Below are 20628 nucleotides of genomic sequence, written 5' to 3'. Positions count from 1 at the left end.
GCCTCCTCCTGCTTCCTGGCTCCTGACTCCTGTTTTATGAGGTGCACCAGGCACAGACAGCAGGTGAAAATGTGCAGGGAGTTTGAAGCACAGATATACTGCTTCCTGAGCAGTCAATAAATCACATGTCTGTCTCCTCCTCTCTACCAAGAAGATTTTCTTTCAAATGAAGTGCATGACCAGTGTTCAAAAGGGAGCCTTTCAACTTAATGGAAAACTGTGGCTAATCAATCAGCCAAGGACTGTCACCCCAAGCAGCCCTGTGGCTAGAATCGCCCACCTACCCATTAAGAACAATAAGAGCTGCTCCATTAACATTCCTTTCCCTTCATCTCCTTCACTTGGACCAAAGCTGGCATCGTAAGGCGAATTATAAACCACTGGTTTGGTTCATGAATTTTTTATTTCCTCCTTGCTCTCTGTTTGGAACTGTCAGTTACTCCTCCTCTTCCTCCAGGGCTCCATTTTTCTGTGACAGCTCTCTCAGACTAAGACTTGGAGCCCCTGGAGGTGAAGTGCCCACCTTGAGAAATGGTATTGTCTCTGACTGCCCCATGGTTGAGTGGTGACAAGGGAGAGAGCCTTTTTGCACAGTGCAAGGGAGGGACAGAGGTCAGAGAAGGATGGGGGAACTCAGAAGTGGTGCCATGACCCTCTTTGTGGAGCCTGCCCAGTGCTGGGTGCACATCCTCAGAAACGACCACAGATGGTCTCTTCCATGGAGCATGCTCAGAAAGTCTCTTGGTGATAATTAGCTTCCTGCAGTAGCTGCTAAAGCTCATTTACCCACGATTAGGGAGGAACTGCTTTGCTTCAATTACCTCTTCCCAGCACCAATAAAGTGCACATTGGCAGCTCTGAGCTCAGGCACACACTCTCTTTCATGGAGTAGCTCCAATTTCCATCTACAGCGATTTTATTATGGCAAAATATTTTACTTCTGATTAACTTGAAACAGTTTTTAAGTCTCTCTTTGCATTGAGAGATGTGAAGAAGTCAGTGAATGTATAGGTCAACCGTTTTGGGCAATAAATACAATCTTAGGAGTGGGGACTTGACCTAAAGTTCTTTAAAGCCCGGTCCCAAGATTTAAATGCCTTCTCACTCAGTCTTCCCTATTAGTTGAAATTTAACTGTTTCTTAGCTGACAAAATATATGTAGGAGATAATGTCTGTGGCTCACTCATACTCCCTTGAGTCTTAACATCTTAATACAGCCTTACAACTGCCTGAGCATTTTCTCTGGAGGCCAGAATTTATTCTTCTTACATTTTGGAAGACCAGAAGAGCAAGATAATGCCCTCCAGGAATAGGTGACAATGAAGGATGGATTGAGTTGGTGTGTAAATGCCCCAGTCCCTTTTTCCCTCTGGTAGATAACTCTGAAGATGGTGTTCTGCACTGGCTCTTGGAGTTCCCCAGAAAGATCAAGCCTTAGTTGTCTGTAGTGGTAATTAGCTCAACTCACCTTTTATTGGTTACTTCCTGCTCTATCTTACTTTCCTACTCTCTTCCCTATGTTTCCTGGGATTACCTTCTAAATAAATTTCTTACTCTTGAATCCTTGTCTCAGCATTTGTTTCCGGGAGAACCAGACAGAAAAAAATTTCATCAAGAGGAACAGAATATCTAGTCTGGGTCTTGTTACAGTAAAAAGGCACAGGATTGGGGGCAAAATTTCTGAGCTCCGGGTTAATGATTTACATTGAGCTTCATAGAAAATAATTCAAATGTTGGGCTTAAGGTTCAGCAAATTATAGGTAACATCTTCCTAATATGCATTATGAAATTACAATAAGATGTGGGGAGATATTTGGCCTGAAGGAGCTTAACTATTTGACTCTAGTCAGTGTGCTGAAAAGGATGCATCATGCCTTGAAATTCATCTGGTCTGTTCTTTAAAATAACTGGGCAGACAGATCATAATGGGAAATTATATGTCTTGGCAGCCCAAGCAGATTGGGTGATGATCAGTCAACTGTTTAACTATTTGTTCTTCCTTCTGTAATTTTTGCATTAAAGCTCTATTATGTGCATTGCACTGTGTGGATCATGGAGGATGAGAGGGAAAGGAGACAGAGGACCTGCCCCCAAAAGACTTATGATTTTCTGATAAGCAAAAACTAAACTGGTAGACCCAAGGTCTTATACCTTCTCTATCTCTCTGTGACTGTGGGCAAGTTACTTCTCTTTTCTGGGTAATAATTTTCCATATGAAAAATTAAAAAAAATAGAGGACTAGATAATCTCTCATTGCCCTTCAAATTCTGATATTCTCTAACTCTTGTTTCCCAGTATTTCTAAGCAACATTTTGCGCATTCTGTCTTTCAGAGATGAAGTCTTGGTATAAAGTTAATACAGAAATGTTTTCTATTTTTAATTTTTAAAAAATAGAACTACCCTATGACACAGAAATTGCACTTCTAGATATTTATCCAAAGAATAAAAAAATGCTGATTCAAAGGGACACATGGACCCAATATTTATAGCAGAATTATCAACAATAGTCAAATTATAGAAAGATCCCAAATGTCCATCAACTGACGAATGGATAAAGATGTGGTATATATACCCAATGGAATATTACTCGGCGATCAAAACGAATTAAACCATTTGCAACAATGTGGGCGGAACTAGAGTGTATTATGCTGAATGAAGTAAGTCAGTCAGAGAAAGACAAATATCATATGATTTCACCCATGTATGGAATTTAAAAAACATAACAGCAAACCTGGGGGAAGGAAGGGAAAATAAGAGAAAAACAGAGAGGGAGCCAAACCATAAGAAACTCTTAAATGCAGAGAACAAACTAAAGGTTGTTGGTGGGATGTTGGCTGGGGGGATAGGCTAAATGGGTGATGGGCATTAAGGAGGGCACTTGTTGGGATGAGCACTAGGTGTTATATGTAAGTGATGAATCACTAAATTCTACTCCTAATACCATTACTACACTATATGTTAACTAGCTTGGATTTAAATAAAATTTAACAAAAAAGAAATGTTTTCATATTTGTAGTCTATGACACAAATACTGTGATTAACATTTAAAGTTTATATAGTTTTTTAAAATGTTTGCTTATTTTTGAGAGAGAGACAGAGTGTAAGCAGGGAAGGAGCAGAGAGAGAGGGAGACACGGAATCCAAAGCAGGCTCCAGGCTCTGAGCTGTCAGCACAAAGCCCAAAGCAGGGCTTAATGTCATGAACTGCGAGATTATGACCTGAGCTGAAGTCAGACGCTCAACCAACTAAGCCACCCAGGCGCCCCAGGTTTATATAGTTTTAAATGTAGGTAACATAATTTTTCTTTGCAGGTAACATAATGTTAAATATCATCATCAACGATGGATAATTTGATTGAACTCTTTTTTTAATGTTTATTTTTGAGAGAGAGGGAGAGACAGAACATGAGCAGGGGAGGGGCAGAGAGAGAGGGAGACACAGAATCCAAAGCAAGTTCCAGGCTCTGAGCTGTCAGCACAGAGCACCATGCAGGGCTCAAACTCACAAACCGCGAGATCATGACCTGAGCCGAAGTGGCATGCTCAGCTGACTGAGCTACCCAGGCACCCCATAATTTGATTGAACTCTTTAATGGGAATTTAAGTATTTGGTTTTTTTCACTTTACTTTATTGTAATAAACATCCTATTGGATGTATTTCTTTTGCACTTTGTATAAGTGTTTCTACAGGGTAAAATAGCTGCATGTGGGAATTCTAGGAGAAAGGGTATAAACTGCAAAAATGCTAATGGATATTGCCAAACTGCCATCCAGTGTAAGTCTTAATTACTACATCTTTTAATGTTTCCCCCTCCAACTTTATTGAGGTAATTGACATATAGCATTGTGTAAGTTTAAGGTATACAATGTGATGATTGATATATCTATATATTGTGAAACAATGACCACAAAAATTAGTTACATCCTTGTCTACTCTGACATAAATTTAAGGAAGATAAAACAAAATCTGATATGTGAAAATGGCTTTGATAGAATTTTTAAATTTTATTTTAAAAATTTTTAATGTTTATTTATTTGAGAGAGAGAGAGAGAGAAGAGAGAGAGAATGAGAACAGTGGAGGGGCAGATTGAGAGAGAGACACAGAATCTGAAGCAGGCTCCAGGCTCCAAGCTGCCAGCACAGAGCCAGATGTGAGATCCCACAAACTGTGAGATCATGACCTGAGCCCAAGTCAGATGCTTAACCGAGTCACCCAGGCATCCTGTGTTGATTGCATTTTAACTTTGTCTTTAAATATGAGTGATAGTCACCATGGTTGTTATTTGTTAGCTATTTTATTTCTTCTTTTCTCTGTGAATGCCTTTCTTTTTGATTTGTTAACACATTTATCTATTAAGCCTTCTGTGTGTTTAACGTGTTGCAAATATTTTAGTTATATTTTGTTTTCCCTTCTGATTTTGGTTTTGCTTTCTGCTACTCTGAAATTGAAAAATTTAATGTAATCAACATGGACAGTATTTCCCTTCATAACATTTTGTTTTTATGGCAAAACTGATTTTTTCTAAGACAATAAATATTTTCACTTGTGTTTTTTTCCTATTGTTTTCTAAAAATTTCAGCTTTATTGTGGTATAATTGATATATAAAGTTGTAAGATATTTAAAGTGTACATGATGGTGATCTGATATGCCTATATATTTTGAAAGAATTTCTCTCATCTACTTAATTACCACATCCATCACCTCACATTAGTCTTTTTTCTTTTCTTCTTCTTCCTTTTTTTTGGTGAGAATATTTAAGTTCTACTCTTTTAGCAAATTTAATTTATAATTGTTATCAATTATAGTCAACATATTTTACATTAGATCCTTAGACCTCATTCAGCTTCTAGTTGAAAGTTTGTACATTTTTACCAACCTTATCCTGTTCTCTTATCCTCCAGCCTGTGGCAACTGGTTTTCTACTCTCTGTTTCTGAGTTCAGCATTTTTAGGATTTCACATATAAGATGGCTTGTTATATTTGTCTTTCTTTGTATAGCTTATTTCACTTTTAGCATAATGCTTTCAAAGATCCATCCATGTTGTCCCAAATAGCAGAATTTTCTTCTTTCTCATGGCTAAATAATATTCCATCATATAGTGTGTATATCTATATCTATAAGTTATTTAAATATATTATATATATATAAATATAGTGGGAATATATTGTTTCCATATCTTGGCTACTGTGAATAACACTGCAATAAACATGGGAAAGCAGATCTTTTGGATATCCTCTTGTCATTTCCTTTGGATATTTACTTGGAAGTCGGATTACTGGATATATGGTAGTTCTATTTTTAATGTTTTGAAGAAGCTCCACACTGTTTTCCATAGTGGCTGCACCAATTTACATTCCCACAAACACAACACAAGTTTTCCCTTTTCTCTACATTCTCTCCAACACTTATTTCTTGTGTTTTTGGTAATAGCCATTCTAAAATGGATGGGGTGGTATCTCAATGTGTTTTTTTTTTTTATTGTATGATTAACACTATATTTAACTTCAATATTTAACAATGGACATTTTTTCTTTTTTCTTTTTTTGGTAGTAAATCATTTCATATACAATTTAAATCACTCATCCTATCAGATTCCTCTCTTTTCCTCCTAAGAGAAAATCACTATTCCTTTTGTTCAAACTTTTATACTTCTACTACATATACACTTATTTTTATTTAATCATTATTAAGTATTTTTGGAATTTACAAAAATTATTTCACCTTACAAGTATAATTTTAAAATTTGATGTTCTATCTTTTCTTTGTATTTTTGAGGTATAGTAGACAATGTTATAATGTTACAATAATATATTAATTTCAGGTGTGCAACATACTGACTTGACAGTTCCATATATTATTCAATGCTCACCATGATAACTATAGTCACCATACAATGTTATTACAATATTATTGACTATATTCCTATGCTGTACTTTTCATCTCCATGACTTATTTATTGTATAACTGGAATATTGCATCTCTTAATCCCCTTCACCTATTTTACTCATCCTTCTCCTTTGGCAACCATCAGTTTGTTTTCTGTATTCATGAGTCTGTTTTGTTTGCTTGTTTATTTATTTATTTATTTTAATTCCACATATAAGTGAAGTCATATGGCATTTGTCTTTCTCTGATTGTGTAATTTCACTTAGCATAATACCCTGTAGGTCCATCCATGTTGTTGTAAATGGAAAGATCTCCTTTTTATGGTTGAGTAATATTCCACTGTATACATACACCACATCTTCTTTATCCATTTATCTATTGATGGATACTTTGGTTGCTTCCATATATTTTCTACTGTAAATAATGCTGCAATAAACATAGAGATGCACTTATCTTTTCAAACTAGGGTGTTCATTATCTTTAAGTGGATGCCAGTAGTGGAATCTTGGATCATATGGTAGTTTTATTTTTAAATTTTTAAAGAACCTCCATGATGTTTTCACAGTAGTTGCACAAATTTAAATTCCCACCAACAGTGCATGAAGGCTCCCTTTTCTCCACATCCCCTCTTTATTATTTCTTATCTTTTTGATAATAGCTATCCTAACAGATAAAGAGTGATATCTCATTGTGGTTTTTATTTGAATTTCCCTGACGATTATTAGTGATGTTGAGAACCTTTTCATATACTTGTTGGCCATCTGTATGTCTTCTTTGGAAAAATGTCTATTCAGTTTCTCTGCCCATTTTTTAATTGGGCTTTTTTTTGGGGGGTGTTCAATTGCATGAGTTCTTTATCTATTTGGATATTAACCCTCTATCAGATATATAATTTGCAAATATTTTCTCCCATTACAAAGGTTGTCTTTTAATTTTGGGGCACCAGACATGTGCACAAACTCCTTCCAGGGAGACATCAGTGACCTGAAGTGGGCCAGTGGGGGAATGTGGACATGGCATCCACTGGCCTCCTCAATCTCTCAGGAGAATTGCAGTCAGCTCTTAGATGATGCGTGCTAAATAAGAAGCCTGACCCTGAAGTAGCTTTTGAAGCATGCAAATAAAGCTATGTCAAAATAGGCCTCTTTCAGGGAAAGATTGGGAAATGGGTATGTCTGTCTGCTCCTTGTAGGCTGAGTCCTGGATTGGGGGGGGGGGAGGGTATAGCCAAAGCTAGTCTTCGTGATCTTCTTAAAAATGGTTCCTTTGTTACAGTCTTATGAGTATCATGGGTGCAAGCCTCATTTGTTTTCAGAGCTAGGTATTCTGGGGACCTGTCCTTCAGGTGTAAGTTTTAAAAGTTAGGGTGCTAGATATTGGGTCCAAACCTTTGCTCTTCAAGGAGTAGTTGGGAGTTGTGGGTTCCCTCCTGATTATATATTGCTGCGTGGGGAGTAGTTCATCTAATCCATAACAATTGCTCAGTTAGTTTCTAGATTTCTTTCAAAGGGAATTTCTCCATGTGTAGTTGTAGATTTGTTGTGTCCATGAGAGGAGGGAAGCTCAGAAGCCCTCTATGTTACCATGTTGGACCAGAACCTCTTCCTAGTGTTTTTATGGTTTCATTTTTTTGTAAATATTTCAAATATTTTTGAAATATTTTGTAAATATTTCATCAATTAAGAATTTATTTTGGAAAAAATTAATGAGTGAGGGATACAATTTATTTATTTTTTCTAGATCAGTAATCTGATGGCCCAGTGGTGTTAACTGAACAATCCAGATTTCCTCAGTGAATTGAAATGTCATCTCTATTATATATTAAATCACCAGGCCCACTTGAGACTATTTATACACTCTTTTTTTTCTATAATTTGACTATAATGTGTATAGGTATGGACTTCTTTGGTTTTATCCTGTAAGAGTTTATTGAGTTCCACAGATGTATAGAGAAAAGGTTTTCATACAATTTGGGAAGTTTTTGATTATTATGTTTTCAAATATTCTTGCTGCCTTTCTTTCTTCTGTGATTTCTCTTATGTTTATGTTGGTATGTATGATGTTGTGCTATGTGTTTCTGAACTTCTTCATTTTTTCCTCATTTTTTTCTTTCTGTTCTTCCCTGCATTGTTAGGATCTTTTAGGCCAATATCACCTTCCCAACTACCCTTGAAATGTGCTATTGTTTTAGAGTTAATCTTTTGGCTAGGGATGGGGGACAGTTTCAATGGCTTTCCATTGGTTTTCTTCTCTATGATCTCTTCTATCCCAAATACCAAGGCCCCAATATGGGTGTTGAACTCACTCAGGAGCTAGGTGCACACTACATGTGAGCATTCTTTGAGTGGACTGACAGCTGGAGGATACTGACAGATACTGACAGATACTGACTTCCAGTATCTGGGGAAAAAGGCTCCCTCTTTACAGAGGACCTGTGTGGTGTATTTTTGTGTTTATCACATAATTTGATCTTATTCGCTAAAAACTTTGATGTGCATACCTGCATATAAAAACATACATATATTTCAGAAAATATGTAAGGAAGTACTATATTATAAACCATATAATTTAGGGAATGATTAAAACTACCTGTTTTTGTCTTAGTTTGGTTTCCTGCAGAAGCAAACTCCAATTTAAGGACTATCCAGGAAGCACAAATGAGTGACTGGGAAAAGTGAGACAGAGGAGGGAAAAAAACCCATAAAAGGTATGTAAATGAATGGCTTACTGGAGATCCATCTGACCAAAAGCCCTGAAAGAAACTGTATGGAATACATCTGAAGTTGTCCACCAGAAGGCAGGGAAATTGAAGCATTTATTCCCTTCCATCTCTATTGGTTGAAGATTATCCCTTGTGCTCTGCCAGTTCCAGTTTACACTCGCATTTAGTGGAGTTAGCTCTGGTGTTGCTGGAGAAAGTCCTCAGGAAGACACTAAGAGGTGCAAATTTTTGAGGCAAGAAGCTGTCACCATTTTGGAGCCATCTGTCACAGCTTCAGGTGACCTCAAGTGAACTGAGGGAATTGAAGCCATCAACAGTATCTGCTATAACTTTATAAGTGATTCTAGAAAGAATTAAGTTTCCAAATATATTTGGAATAGCAAAATAACTTATGTAAATTTCCACAAGCTAGCTTTGGATAATGGCAGGAATAATTCAGATTGAAGGTCAATTTCAGATCTTGTACTAGGCAGATATATGATGTTACCAGCCAGAAATATGTGGGGACTTGAGCAGCTTGCCCATTTAAACCTTTTTCTTTTTCTTTTTTTTTTTTTGCTTCAGTAATCAAAGGAATGCTTGGTTAGATACCAATCTGTGACCAGCAGGACCTTGGGCCCATCTCTAGTGCCAGGGGTCCTGCTCTTAGCTTTGGTTCAGAAACATGTCCAGCATCATGTCTTTAATATCTACTAGTCAAGACTCATTGAAAGACTGCCTTTTAATGCATAGATTCTCCATTCCATTTTCTTTTATGATTGAACATAATTAAGGAAGCTTTCTTGATGACAGCATCCTTTAGAGAACTTTAAAGAAAGTCTGGTTTGTAGTGACCAAACCTTCTCAGGTCATTTAGTATGAAAGATAGACCCAATTGCCATAGTGGATTAATCAGGGGGACTAGAGAGAGAACACAGTTTGTTTTCCCACTGTATCATACCTGTGTGATCTATTTTCCATATCTTGGATTCAGGTAGGCTTGTTTTAAATACTTTCCTTATCTAAATTTTCACATGAGTACTTATACCTGTGAATGTGCATCACAGTGCCACATTGCCTAGGGAAGAGGGCAGCAAGCCTCCAAGATGTGTCATGATGTGCAGGAACCTTTGTGGTGTGACAAAGCTGCAGTTGGTAGAGATCCTAATGAATCTGGCATTCTTAACAAGGAAACTGCACATCTCCTGTTTCCTACCTACTATATTCCTTTCAACTCTATGAATGGAAAACTAAAGTTGTCCTCATTCTAGGGTCTTATCTGTAATCTTTGCCCACAAAAGGATGCAGGATAGCGTTGATCAAGAAGTAGAGAGGAGACAGAGTGTTACTGATTCAGAATGGTATTGTTTCTGAATTTGCCCAAGATTAGGGTCATCAATTGGGGTGAATGCTAACTCTTTCTACAGAGCAATAAAGTCCCTGAGTGGGGAATCTTCTGAGTTTCCAGTACTCTGCAAAATTTTTTAATCATGCCACCTTTTTTTTTATAGGAAAAGCAGAGTGATATTTTGTGTGTGGAGTTCATAACTTAACAACATTCTCTCAGCAGAGTAAGGACACTTGCTCCATATGTTTGCTTTCATTATTAATAGCATGTTCACATTTCAGATGAATGTTATGCCAAATTAACCTAATTATGCATGGCATCTAATTTTCTGAGTGATAGGCAAGCCTTTAGGGGCTTTTTTTTTTTTTTAATTGTGAAGAAACTCAAATTGCAGCTGTGAAGCTTTGGTAGGGATAAAAGTGAAAGAGAGAGAGATAACAATCTGGTGGATTTCCAAGAGGAATCCTCTAAAAGAGGGAAAATCTATTGTCCTTTTTATTTAATAATCTCATCTAGGCATATGGGTTTGCATGAATATTACATCATTCAAAAACATCCTTTTCCAGACTTACTCCTTATTTCTTTCCTTTGTATCTTTGCTCCATCTCTGAATAACTATCCAAATCAGGTATTTTCCAAATAAGTTTGCTTCAGTTGTTAACTGAAAACAATTGCTGATGGCTGCCAGGAGTGATGTTGGGAAAGACTCTGGGACTGTGCCTTATTTAACAAGAAACACAGTGTGCCCAATTTAAGATTTTTGCTCATATTTGCCCACCTTTTCACTGTTCTTGATCTATGGGACCCAAGTCCTACTCTTGTCATCATCTTTTCTCATTTGGACAGTGCCACTGCAATCCTAATTATGTCTCTGCTACCATGATTGTCTTTGCCCCACTCTTGCCTCTACACAGCTGCCAGATCCCCACTGAATCTCATTAGAAGCACCAGGACTTGACTGAGAAATTCTTCATTGAGTAGACTTGTCCTGTAAATTGCAGGGTGTTTAGCATCCCTGAACCTCCCTAAATCCCAGTAGTATCCTCAAATCATTGTGACAACCAAAAATATCCCTACATGTTTCCAAATGTCTTCTGGGGATGGCCATACTGCCTCTGTTGAGAAAAATCCATTTTTTTCCATGTTAAAATAATGTAATGATAAAAAAATACCTAAAAGTGAATGTTTCTATGACTTCACATTTTACTTGGGTTAAATTCCAACTCTTCACCATGACTTTCAGACTCTGCTGTGTTTCAACCACTTTGACCTTGTATTTCAAGACCACATCAAGCTTTGATTCTTTTTAGTAGCTTTTCACCATATCTGTTTCTATGCCTGAGTGTCTGCCCCATCACCTCTCCCTAGCCCTAATTTTCACCTGTGGGCTCCTTCCCTTCCTTCAGGTCTCATTCAGCTTATCTATCAGCTCCTCAGACAGCCTTACTTGATTCTGATCACTTTATATAAGTAAGCTCTCCCACCCCTGTTTTCTTCCACCACTGCCTTCTATTTGTTACCTTTATAGCATTTTCTCAATTTGTAATCCTATATTCATTTATGTGTTGGCTTTACTCTTTGTCTTATGTCACTAGCTCCATAAGGACAGAGACAAAATCTATTTGGTTTATGACTTTATGACCTGGAAGATATCTGTAGATGGCTGGTGACTGTAGACACCTCTAATGGGTTTGAAGGGATATGCTACAGAGGGCAGCTAAGCTCATTTCCCATATGTGTCTGGAGGATACCAAAAGCATTTCTACCTCAATTTGGTGCAGTAATACTTGGCTGTAGGAACAAATAGATGGTGCTCTGTTTCTAGTTACCAAAGTGTCTTAGACAGCCCTAAATAAGTGGCAAGGAAAAGAACTTCTGAATCTGAGTTTGGAAATAGCCAGGAGAGAGCTTTTGGGTCTGAAGGAGACATGTGGATGTCAGAGTCCCTGTGGATCCACTGCCTCTGCCATTCCAAGATTTAATGAGAACAATTGCCCTGTCCTTCACCTTTACCCTGGGATATCTGAGATCTGAGATCTCCAATCCAGAAAAAGAGAGTGGGCAGGAGAAAACACTGACTCTTCACCCTGAAATGTCTGAATTTAGCTGGGAGAGAATTAGTGTATCTAGAAGTAGCTAGGTTAAGTTTATGCACCAGGCAAAATGGAATTTAACCCCAAAACTGAGTTCAGTTATAGAAAGTTGAATTTTTGCACACTGAGCTTTGTGATGGAAAATTCATAGCATGTGTAATGATAATAAATGTCAATAATGACTATTCTGATTTATACTCTATAGCAGTCACATCTCTTTGGTTCTTACAATGACACATTGAGGATATACTAGAGCTGGGCTCTGACTCTAGGTGTTCTTTCTTTGGCAGCTTGTCTCCTTGTTACTGGGCCTCGTGCTGCATCTTGGAGCTCTCAGGGGAGATTAGAAATTTATATCAAATAACATGAAGGCTGTCTGTCTTGGAATCCTGAGTTAGGTGTTTGCTTGCTTAAATAACCTATTGTGGGGATCTTTCCAGAAGAGATGAGTGGAGATCTTGGATCTGTGGATGGTATTTCCTTGAGTCTCCTGGGCTACCAGAAGCTTGAGATCTCTCACCATTTCTCCTTGGTCTCACTCTATCAAGATGCAGGATCAGGGCTGCCTGTGCTTGGATGGGTTTCTAACAGCCTCTCTGGCAGAAGGGTTTGAGACTGAGAGAGGTCTGTTGATAACTATGGGCTGAGGCTGTATTACAAACACCCATGTGTTGAACTCAGAGACTTGAAGGAGGCTCTTAAATTTCTCAGTACCTGTGTGCTCTGCATGGGGCCAGATGGGGCACTGCTCTGTGCAGGCCTCTCATCAGGCCATGAGAGCCTGTTACAGGCTGCTAGTTTTAGCACCAAATCTTACATGCTATTGTCAAGGGTCTCTCAAACTTGAGGTTGAATGCTGAAATTAATACTAACAGTGTTATCATCAAAAGGAATATTTAGTGAACATCTATTGTATGCCAGGCACCAAGATAAATCCTTTACTATATTAGCTCATTTAATTCTTGTAATAATGCAATATAGGAGATACCATCATTGCTTTCATTTCAGTGGTGATGATTTGATACTTAGAGATATTTGGAAATAATATCCAAAATCACACAGCTGCACCTTGGACTATCTGGCTTTAGAGTGGGATTCTAAATCACTGGGCCATACCTTACTATCATAATCATGGCCATCATGATTGCCCCTATATGTCAGGTACTGTGCAAAGTGCCTTATGACTAAAGGAAGCTCTAAAGTTATATATGGGGTATGCCAGCAGACTTTCATAGGTAAGTCCACATCACTGCTAACAAAACCCTAGGGTCAATTGTTGACACCTGAGCTAGACTTATCAGCGTGAGCATCAGAGGTGTGAAGGTACCACAAAGGCATTGGCTGTCCTTCAAATTGTGATTGGACTTGTGCATTGTGCATTGGACTGTACTGTTACTCCTGTGGGCAGAGCAGAAGTTGCACATTCACTTGGGTCTCTGGATGAGGCTCTCATTGTCACTGAGGAATCTACAGCCAGGGCAATCCAGAATTGACTGATTTATCTCTGGAACCTGTTATTATTTTGCCTAGTAGGTATTGCTGTCTCCACTTGACAGATGGAGAATTTGAGGCCCAAAAACCTTAAGTGAGGTATCTGAAGATGTATAACTAGTAAGTGACAGCTCTGAAATTTGTCTGTTCTGTACTGGTGCTCATGTTATCTCCATTCCTCTGGTGCTCAATTATTATCAATATCGGAAATTTTCCTCTTTCAATTTTCTTCCCTTCAGTATGATGACATTAAGATAGATCTAAGTGGCTTGGGAAGAAACCATTCCCTCACAACATATATATGCATGTCTTCTATGTGAGATTGTGATTAGAGCTATTTAAATAATATGTCCATATAGATTTCCCCTTTCTTTCCAAATCTGTCCCACAGAGGAAGTTAGGTGGTTAAAGTTTATTGGTATTCCAATGGTACAGTTTGCAGCAATGTTTTTTAGTTGATCAGAATTATCTGAGGCATTTTTGAAAAATACTCATGCCTGGGTCAACTCCAGAGTTTTGGCACGGATGGTGTACAGAGAAGAAATCTGTGTTTTTATTTTTTTCCACTTTTTAATTAAGCTTTTAGATTCCAATATAGTTAACATACAGTGTTATATTAATTTAAGGTGTACAATATAACAATTCAACAATTCTGTACATTACTCAGTGTTCATCATGAAAAGTGTAGTCTTTAATCCTCATCACCTATTTCACCCATCCCCCCATCCACTTCCCCTCTGGTAGCCATCAGTTTGTTCTCTATAGTTAAGAGTTAAGAGAAATCTGTGCTTTTAACAATCCATACCCTCCATACCCTCCAGTTGGTAGCTACTTATGAAGAGGACAGAACCTTGGCTTATGAGCTTTGAGTCCTGGATTCCTAACAGGGTCTCCGTGATTTGCTTCATAACTTTATTTTTTTAATGTTTGTTATTTGTTTGCTTGCTTATTTATTTATTTATTCAAAAGAGAGAGAGAGAGAGAGAGAGAGAGAGAGAGAGAGAATCTCAAGCAGGATCCATGCTGTCAGTGCAGAGCCCGATGAGGGGCCTCAATCTCACTACTGGTGGATCAGGACCTGAGCTGTTATCAAGAGTATGACACTTAGTCATCTGAGTCACCCAGGCACCCTGCTTCATAACTTTAATTACATAGCATTTTCTGTGTCAAACTTTGTTTCCCCAACTATCAAATGAGGGTAATTGGAATAAATCAGTGGTCCCAAACAGGTTTCCTACAGGATTAATATTCCTGGCATATGTGTTCTCTTTGAGCTGTACAGAGGCAATATTAAAAATACTTCACACGTATAATGCAAATGCGGGTCATCAAGAAGATGCTGGCCGTGATGCTGAAATAAGATTCTTGAGATGATTTGTTGGTTAGGATTTGTTGACTAATCCTTTAGTTACCAGATGATGGAACACACTGAGGTTTGTGGGGCAGACCAGGGATCCCAGAGTGGTGGTGGGAGTCATTTGGAGGACCTGGGATAATGACTACTTACCAATTCAAATGTAAGGATGTCACTATTTTGACAACCCTTACAGCAGAGCTGGTGAGTGCCAGATGACTACCAGCCTTACCTATATAGTAATTTTGTTATTCTTTATTGTTATCATTTGTTTTTATTATTGTTAAAATATTAAATTAGTTACCAATACTTAAGTACAGGGGAACATTTAATTTATAAACCTGGATATACAGCTTGTCTTGGAAAAAAAAATATCTGGACACACTGGTTCTGAACTTCTGCCTGGCAACAATTTCTTGTGGTTGAAAAGTGGTTGCTCCCTTGAACTCAGCAGGTATTCTCCATATCCTGACAGAGCCTGACCAGCCACTTCTTCCATTTATCCTCCCTGCTGGATTGTATAGACATTTGATTTTGTGGTTCCTTGCCTAATAAGGTCCTTTTCAGCCTTTAAGCTTAAGGGATTTTTTATTCTTTTGCTCTCCGATCCTATTCCTGAATGAGGTGAAATGGGCAGGCAAGTAGGTGATGTACTGAAAACTGAACCCTGTAAGGAGTCAGTGATTTTAAGGTGAGATTTGAAGCCTATTAAAGTAGGTGACATCTCTTTAAGCTATAAATTGCCCCCTGTCAGGAGCTGGGGAGGTAGGCCTTGTTGCAGATTAATCCCAAGAATGTTTCATTAAAATCTCTGCGTATCCAGCAGTGGGAGGTGACATCCTTACTTGACTTTACTTTTTCCTGAGGTGACATGCCTGTCCTTTATGCCACAAACTATATCTACAGCTTCTCCCACTTTCAGCCTCAATTATAGGAGTGGCTTGTTGATTTGACTTTAATTCTGAGTTACCTCCTTGAGACTGTGTGCTGGCCGAGGTCTCTGCTTTCTGAAGTCTTGTTAAATGTCTGTCACAGAACTGACAACCTTGGAGGATTTCACACTAAAGAGCGAATCATCTCAGCCTTTGGAGTCCTGACTCAGACAGAAAAAAAAGGGCAGACATTACCTCTCATCTGGCAGCCTTTCCCCAAAGAACCTGATTCCCAAGTTTTTTCTCATTTTCCTTATCTGAAATACAAAGGCCCCAGAACGTGATTTTGTTCAAGAATCGGATGTATTGCTGAGTCTGCTCAGTGAAGGGTGGGCTTTGTATTTTACACTGAATAACAACACTGGCAAAAATGATAATAATAATAATAATTAATAATAAATGCTTTCTTCCTTGTTTCCTCACTTATTGACTAAGCATCTATTACCAGACACATCATAGACTTACTGTCTTAAGAAAGAGGCTATCTTAGTGTGGGATGCTTCAGAAGCAAATACTGAGACAAGGATTCCAGTGCCAATAGTTTATTTTGGAGGTTCAGGAAACAGAGGAGTAGACAGGAGATATAGGGAAGGGAAGACAATCAGCAAAGGGTGTTCTATTAAGCCAGATGCCATACTAAACAACACAGTGAACTGAAGCTTAAACCTATAAGAGACTGAGAAAATATGTAAAACACACATCTCAGGATTATTCCTCCCAAGGGAAAGGGAGCTAGGGTATTTATATACCAATTTTAGAGGATCATTGGTTGAGAGCTTCTGGCAGAGGCTGTTAATTCCTTGGCACTTCAGCCTGCTGCATAGTAGCCTTCAGTTTCCAAGAAAAGCTCTCAGAACCTGAGATACAGAAGTTGGCTGAATTCCCTAAAATCATAGAATGAGAGGGATATAGGTGGGGCCCTGAAAATATCTGCTATAGAAAAAAAAACATTAATTAAATATTAACTCAGGAAAACCCATAAAATGACAACAATGATAAGGATTCTAAGGAGAGATGCATTTAGTGGAAATCTGTTCTGGTCAGGTTTATTTTAATAAAAGCTTTACATATGTAATTTATTGAATCTTTTAAAACTCCATGAGATTGAATAACTTGCCAGTATGGGGCAGAGCCAAGACTTGAATCTAGGGTTCTATGTTGGAAACCGATGCTTAGTTGCCTACTTTGTTTTATCCACATATAAACTCATCTTCTCTTGGCAATATGTAGAGTGAAAATAGCAGACAACTGTGGTCAGAGAGAATTAAATAACAATGTAGATACACCCCAAGAGAAACCTTCTTTCAACTGAATGCAAACTTAACCTGCCATCTTTGCATTCCAATTGTATTTTAAAAATAGTGGCTGTGCACATATTACAAAGGTGGAGAGGAGCCAGAGTACTTCCAGGGGAGAAGAAATCATCATTTTTGCCTCTATGTCTTTTCATGAACTCTTAGAGCAGATTCCCAACCCCCAAATGCCTAGGAAGCTAATAGAAGTATTTGGCCACAATTCCAAGGATTGCTGATTTTTATTTCATGAACTGAACACAATTTTTCATGACTGATTATGAACTGGGTTCCAATGTTGTTATTATATAACCAACAAAATATTTGGTAACAATGTATCCAAAGAAGTGTAGTGCCAGAGAATTAGGGCCAAGTGGAATGTCATGTTTCGTAGTAAAAATAAATCCATCTCTGGACACGGACATTTCAAGAGAACAAAAATTTGGTTTGGATGTTACCCCAAACTGGATAGCTTAATGGACATAAAGGAGATACTTAATGGATTTTTTCCTGGATAAAAAATGATCAGCTAAGAGTTAATTAGAGATTTCAACCCATGGGAAGGGCAGCTTGAAGAGAACCAAGGTCATTCATGCCTGTTTGTCTATGAACAGACAACAGCTTAGTTGTCTAAATGTTTTACTGCTTGTTTTAAATTCAGCAAGTGTTTACTGTGTGTCCAAGTTTTTCTTAAAGCTAACTTATCATCTTACTCAGGTGGTACTGAGGACTTTGAGATTAGCATCAAATGCTCGTTATTTGCAATGTTTTTATTTGAAAGTAACAAGAAATTATGACTAGTTTTTGACAAGCTGAATCCTACATTCAGCTGTATGATTTTTTAAAAATAGTACATGGGTTAGGCTTGAGAAGACCTAAGTTTGACTGGCTCCCCTGTTTGTAGCCTATATGAATTTTAAAAGAGCACTTTCACCGTTAGGCTTTGTTTCTTCATCTGGATGATGGTGAAACTAGGAGGTCTCTAAACTCACTTCCTCTAAAAGTCTGTGAGACATATTTCTTTCCTACCTTTTCCTTCTCTGACTCCCTTAGGCCGTGGTATACAGAATGGACTGCATAAGGAAAAGAAGAGGCTAGGCTGCCTGACGTGGTGATGCAGGTGTGAACTGATGACAATGGGAAAGGAGATAAAAGAGAGATCAAAGGGAAGTTTAGAAAGCAGAATCAGATAGCTAGTGTGTATGTGTGTGTGGCGTGAGGGTAGGGAGGTGGGTGGGTGGTACCTTTCCAAAGAGATATGGGAGCCAGGAAGCAAGTTATCTTTAGAAGAAAAGGTGATGTGTTAAGTCCTGGGAGTACATGAGTCTGGCTTTCTTACTAAGCTTCAGGAAAGTCACTCAACCACCAGGAACTTTATTTTCCAGATTTTCTATAAAGTAGAAATAAGATTAGAAAAGAACCTGAGACTCTAGGAAGATGGCGGTGTAGGAGGACGCTGGGCTCACCGCGTCCTTCTGATCACTTAGATTCCACCCACTCCTGCCTAAATAACCCAGAAAACCACCAGAAGACTAGCAGAACGGAGTCTCCAGAGCCAAGCATAGACGAGAAGCCCACGGAAGAGGGTAGGAAGGGTGGAGAGGCGGTGCACATTACACGGACTGGCGGAAGGGAGCCGGGGTGGAGGGGCAGCCCACCAGCCAAGCAGAGCCCCGAGTCTGGCTTGCAAAAGCGGAGGGGCAAGAAGGAGTGTGTTAGGACAGCAAACGGGACTTAACATCTGGAAGGTTATAAGCTAACAGCTCTGCTTGGAGAGCAGGAGGGCTGGAGGACAATGGGAGGGAGAGTTATTGAGCCCCGGATGACAGAGCTCAGCTTGGTGGGGAATAAAGGTGCTCGCCAGCGCCATCTCCCTCGTCCATTCCCCAGCCAAAATCCCAAAAGGAACCAGTTCCTGCCAGGGAACTTGCTTGCACCGCGCAAACACCCAACACTGTGCTTCTGCGGATCCATCACTCCGGCAGCAGGTCTGACTCCCTCCCAGTGCCACAGATCCCCTCCCAAAGCAGATCGCCAAAGGAAAAGCAAGCTGAGCCTGCTCCTCCCACCCCCCTGCACCTTGCCGATCCACCCCAGCTAATACGCCAGATCCCCAGCACCACAAGCCTGGCAGTGTGCAAGTAGCCCAGATGGGCCATTCCACCCCAGTGAATCCCTCCCCTAGGAGAGGGGAAGAGAAGGTACACACCAGTCTGACTGTGGCCCCTGTGGTGGGCTGCGGGCAGACATCAGGTCTGACTGTGCCCCGCCCACCAACGCAAGTTATTCAAGACAGCACAGGGGAAGTGCCCCGCAGTTCCACACCACTCCAGGGACTATCCAAAATGATGAAACGGAAGAATTCCCCTCAAAAGAATCTTCAGGAAATAGCAACACCTAACAAACTGGTCAAAAATGATTTAAATATAACAGAGAGTGAATTTAGAATAATAGTCATAAAATTAATTGTTGGGCTTGAAAACAGTACAGAGGACAGCAGAGAATCTATTGCTACAGAGATCAAGGGACTAAGGAACAGCCAGGAGGAGTTAAAAAATTCCATTAATGAACTGCAAAATAAAATGGAGATGACCACAGCTCGGATTGAAGAGGCAGAGGAGAGAATAGGTGAACTAGAAGGTAAAATTAAGGAAAAAGAAGAAGCTGAAAAAAAGAGAGATAAAAAAATCCAGGAGTGTGAGGGGAAAATTAGAGAACTAAGTGATGCACTAAAGAGAAATAATCTACGCATAATTGGTATTCCAGAGGAGGAAGAGAGAGGGAAAGATGCTGAAGGTGTACTTGAAGAAATAATAGCTGAGAACTTCCCTGATCTGGGGAAGGAAAAAGGCATTGAAATCCAAGAGGCACAGAGAACTCCCTTCAGACGTAACTTGAATTGATCTTTTGCACGACATATCATAGTGAAACTGGCAAAATACAAGGATAAAGAGAATATTCTGAAAACAGCTAGGGATAAACGTGCTCTAACATATAAAGAGAGACTAAGACTCGTGACCGATCTCTCTACTGAAACTTGGCAGGCCAGAAAGGAATGGCAGGAAATCTTCAATGTGATGTACAGAAAAAATATGCAGCCGAGAATCCTTTATCCAGCAAGTCTGTCATTTAGAATAGAAGGAGAGATAAAAGTCTTCCCAAACAAACAAAAAATGAAGGAATTCGTCACCACTAAACCAGCCCTACAAGAGATCCTAAGGGGGATCCTGTGACACAAAGTACCAGAGACATCACTACAAGCATGAAACCTACAGACATCACAATGACTCTAAACTCATATCTTTCTATAATAACACTGAATGTAAATGGACTAAATGTGCCAAGCAAAAGACATAGGGTATCAGAATGGATAAAAAAAAAACAAGACCCATCTATTTGGTGTCTATAAGAGACTCATTTTAGACCTGTGAACACTTTCGGATTGAAAGTGAGGGGATGGAGAGCTATTTATCATGGTACTGGAAGTCAAAAGTGACCTGGAGTAGCCATACTTATATCAGACAAA

General features: G+C 38.9%; 1 long non-coding RNA gene across 1 annotated transcript in view; it reads left to right on the top strand.

Annotated features, from left to right (window-relative positions):
• LOC125915748 (uncharacterized) overlaps positions 1-20100 on the top strand; it is a 96332-nt gene extending 76232 nt beyond the window's left edge. The window contains exons 3-4 of the long non-coding RNA XR_007455732.1: positions 8496-8598; positions 18156-20100. This is a non-coding gene — a long non-coding RNA (uncharacterized LOC125915748). The remainder of the gene's footprint in view (positions 1-8495; positions 8599-18155) is intronic.
• The last annotated feature ends 528 nt before the right edge of the window (positions 20101-20628 follow it).

This window comes from Panthera uncia, assembly GCF_023721935.1.
Source record: "Panthera uncia isolate 11264 chromosome E2 unlocalized genomic scaffold, Puncia_PCG_1.0 HiC_scaffold_19, whole genome shotgun sequence".
Lineage (NCBI taxonomy): Eukaryota > Metazoa > Chordata > Mammalia > Carnivora > Felidae > Panthera > Panthera uncia.
This window is presented reverse-complemented; position numbering and strand designations above follow the sequence as displayed.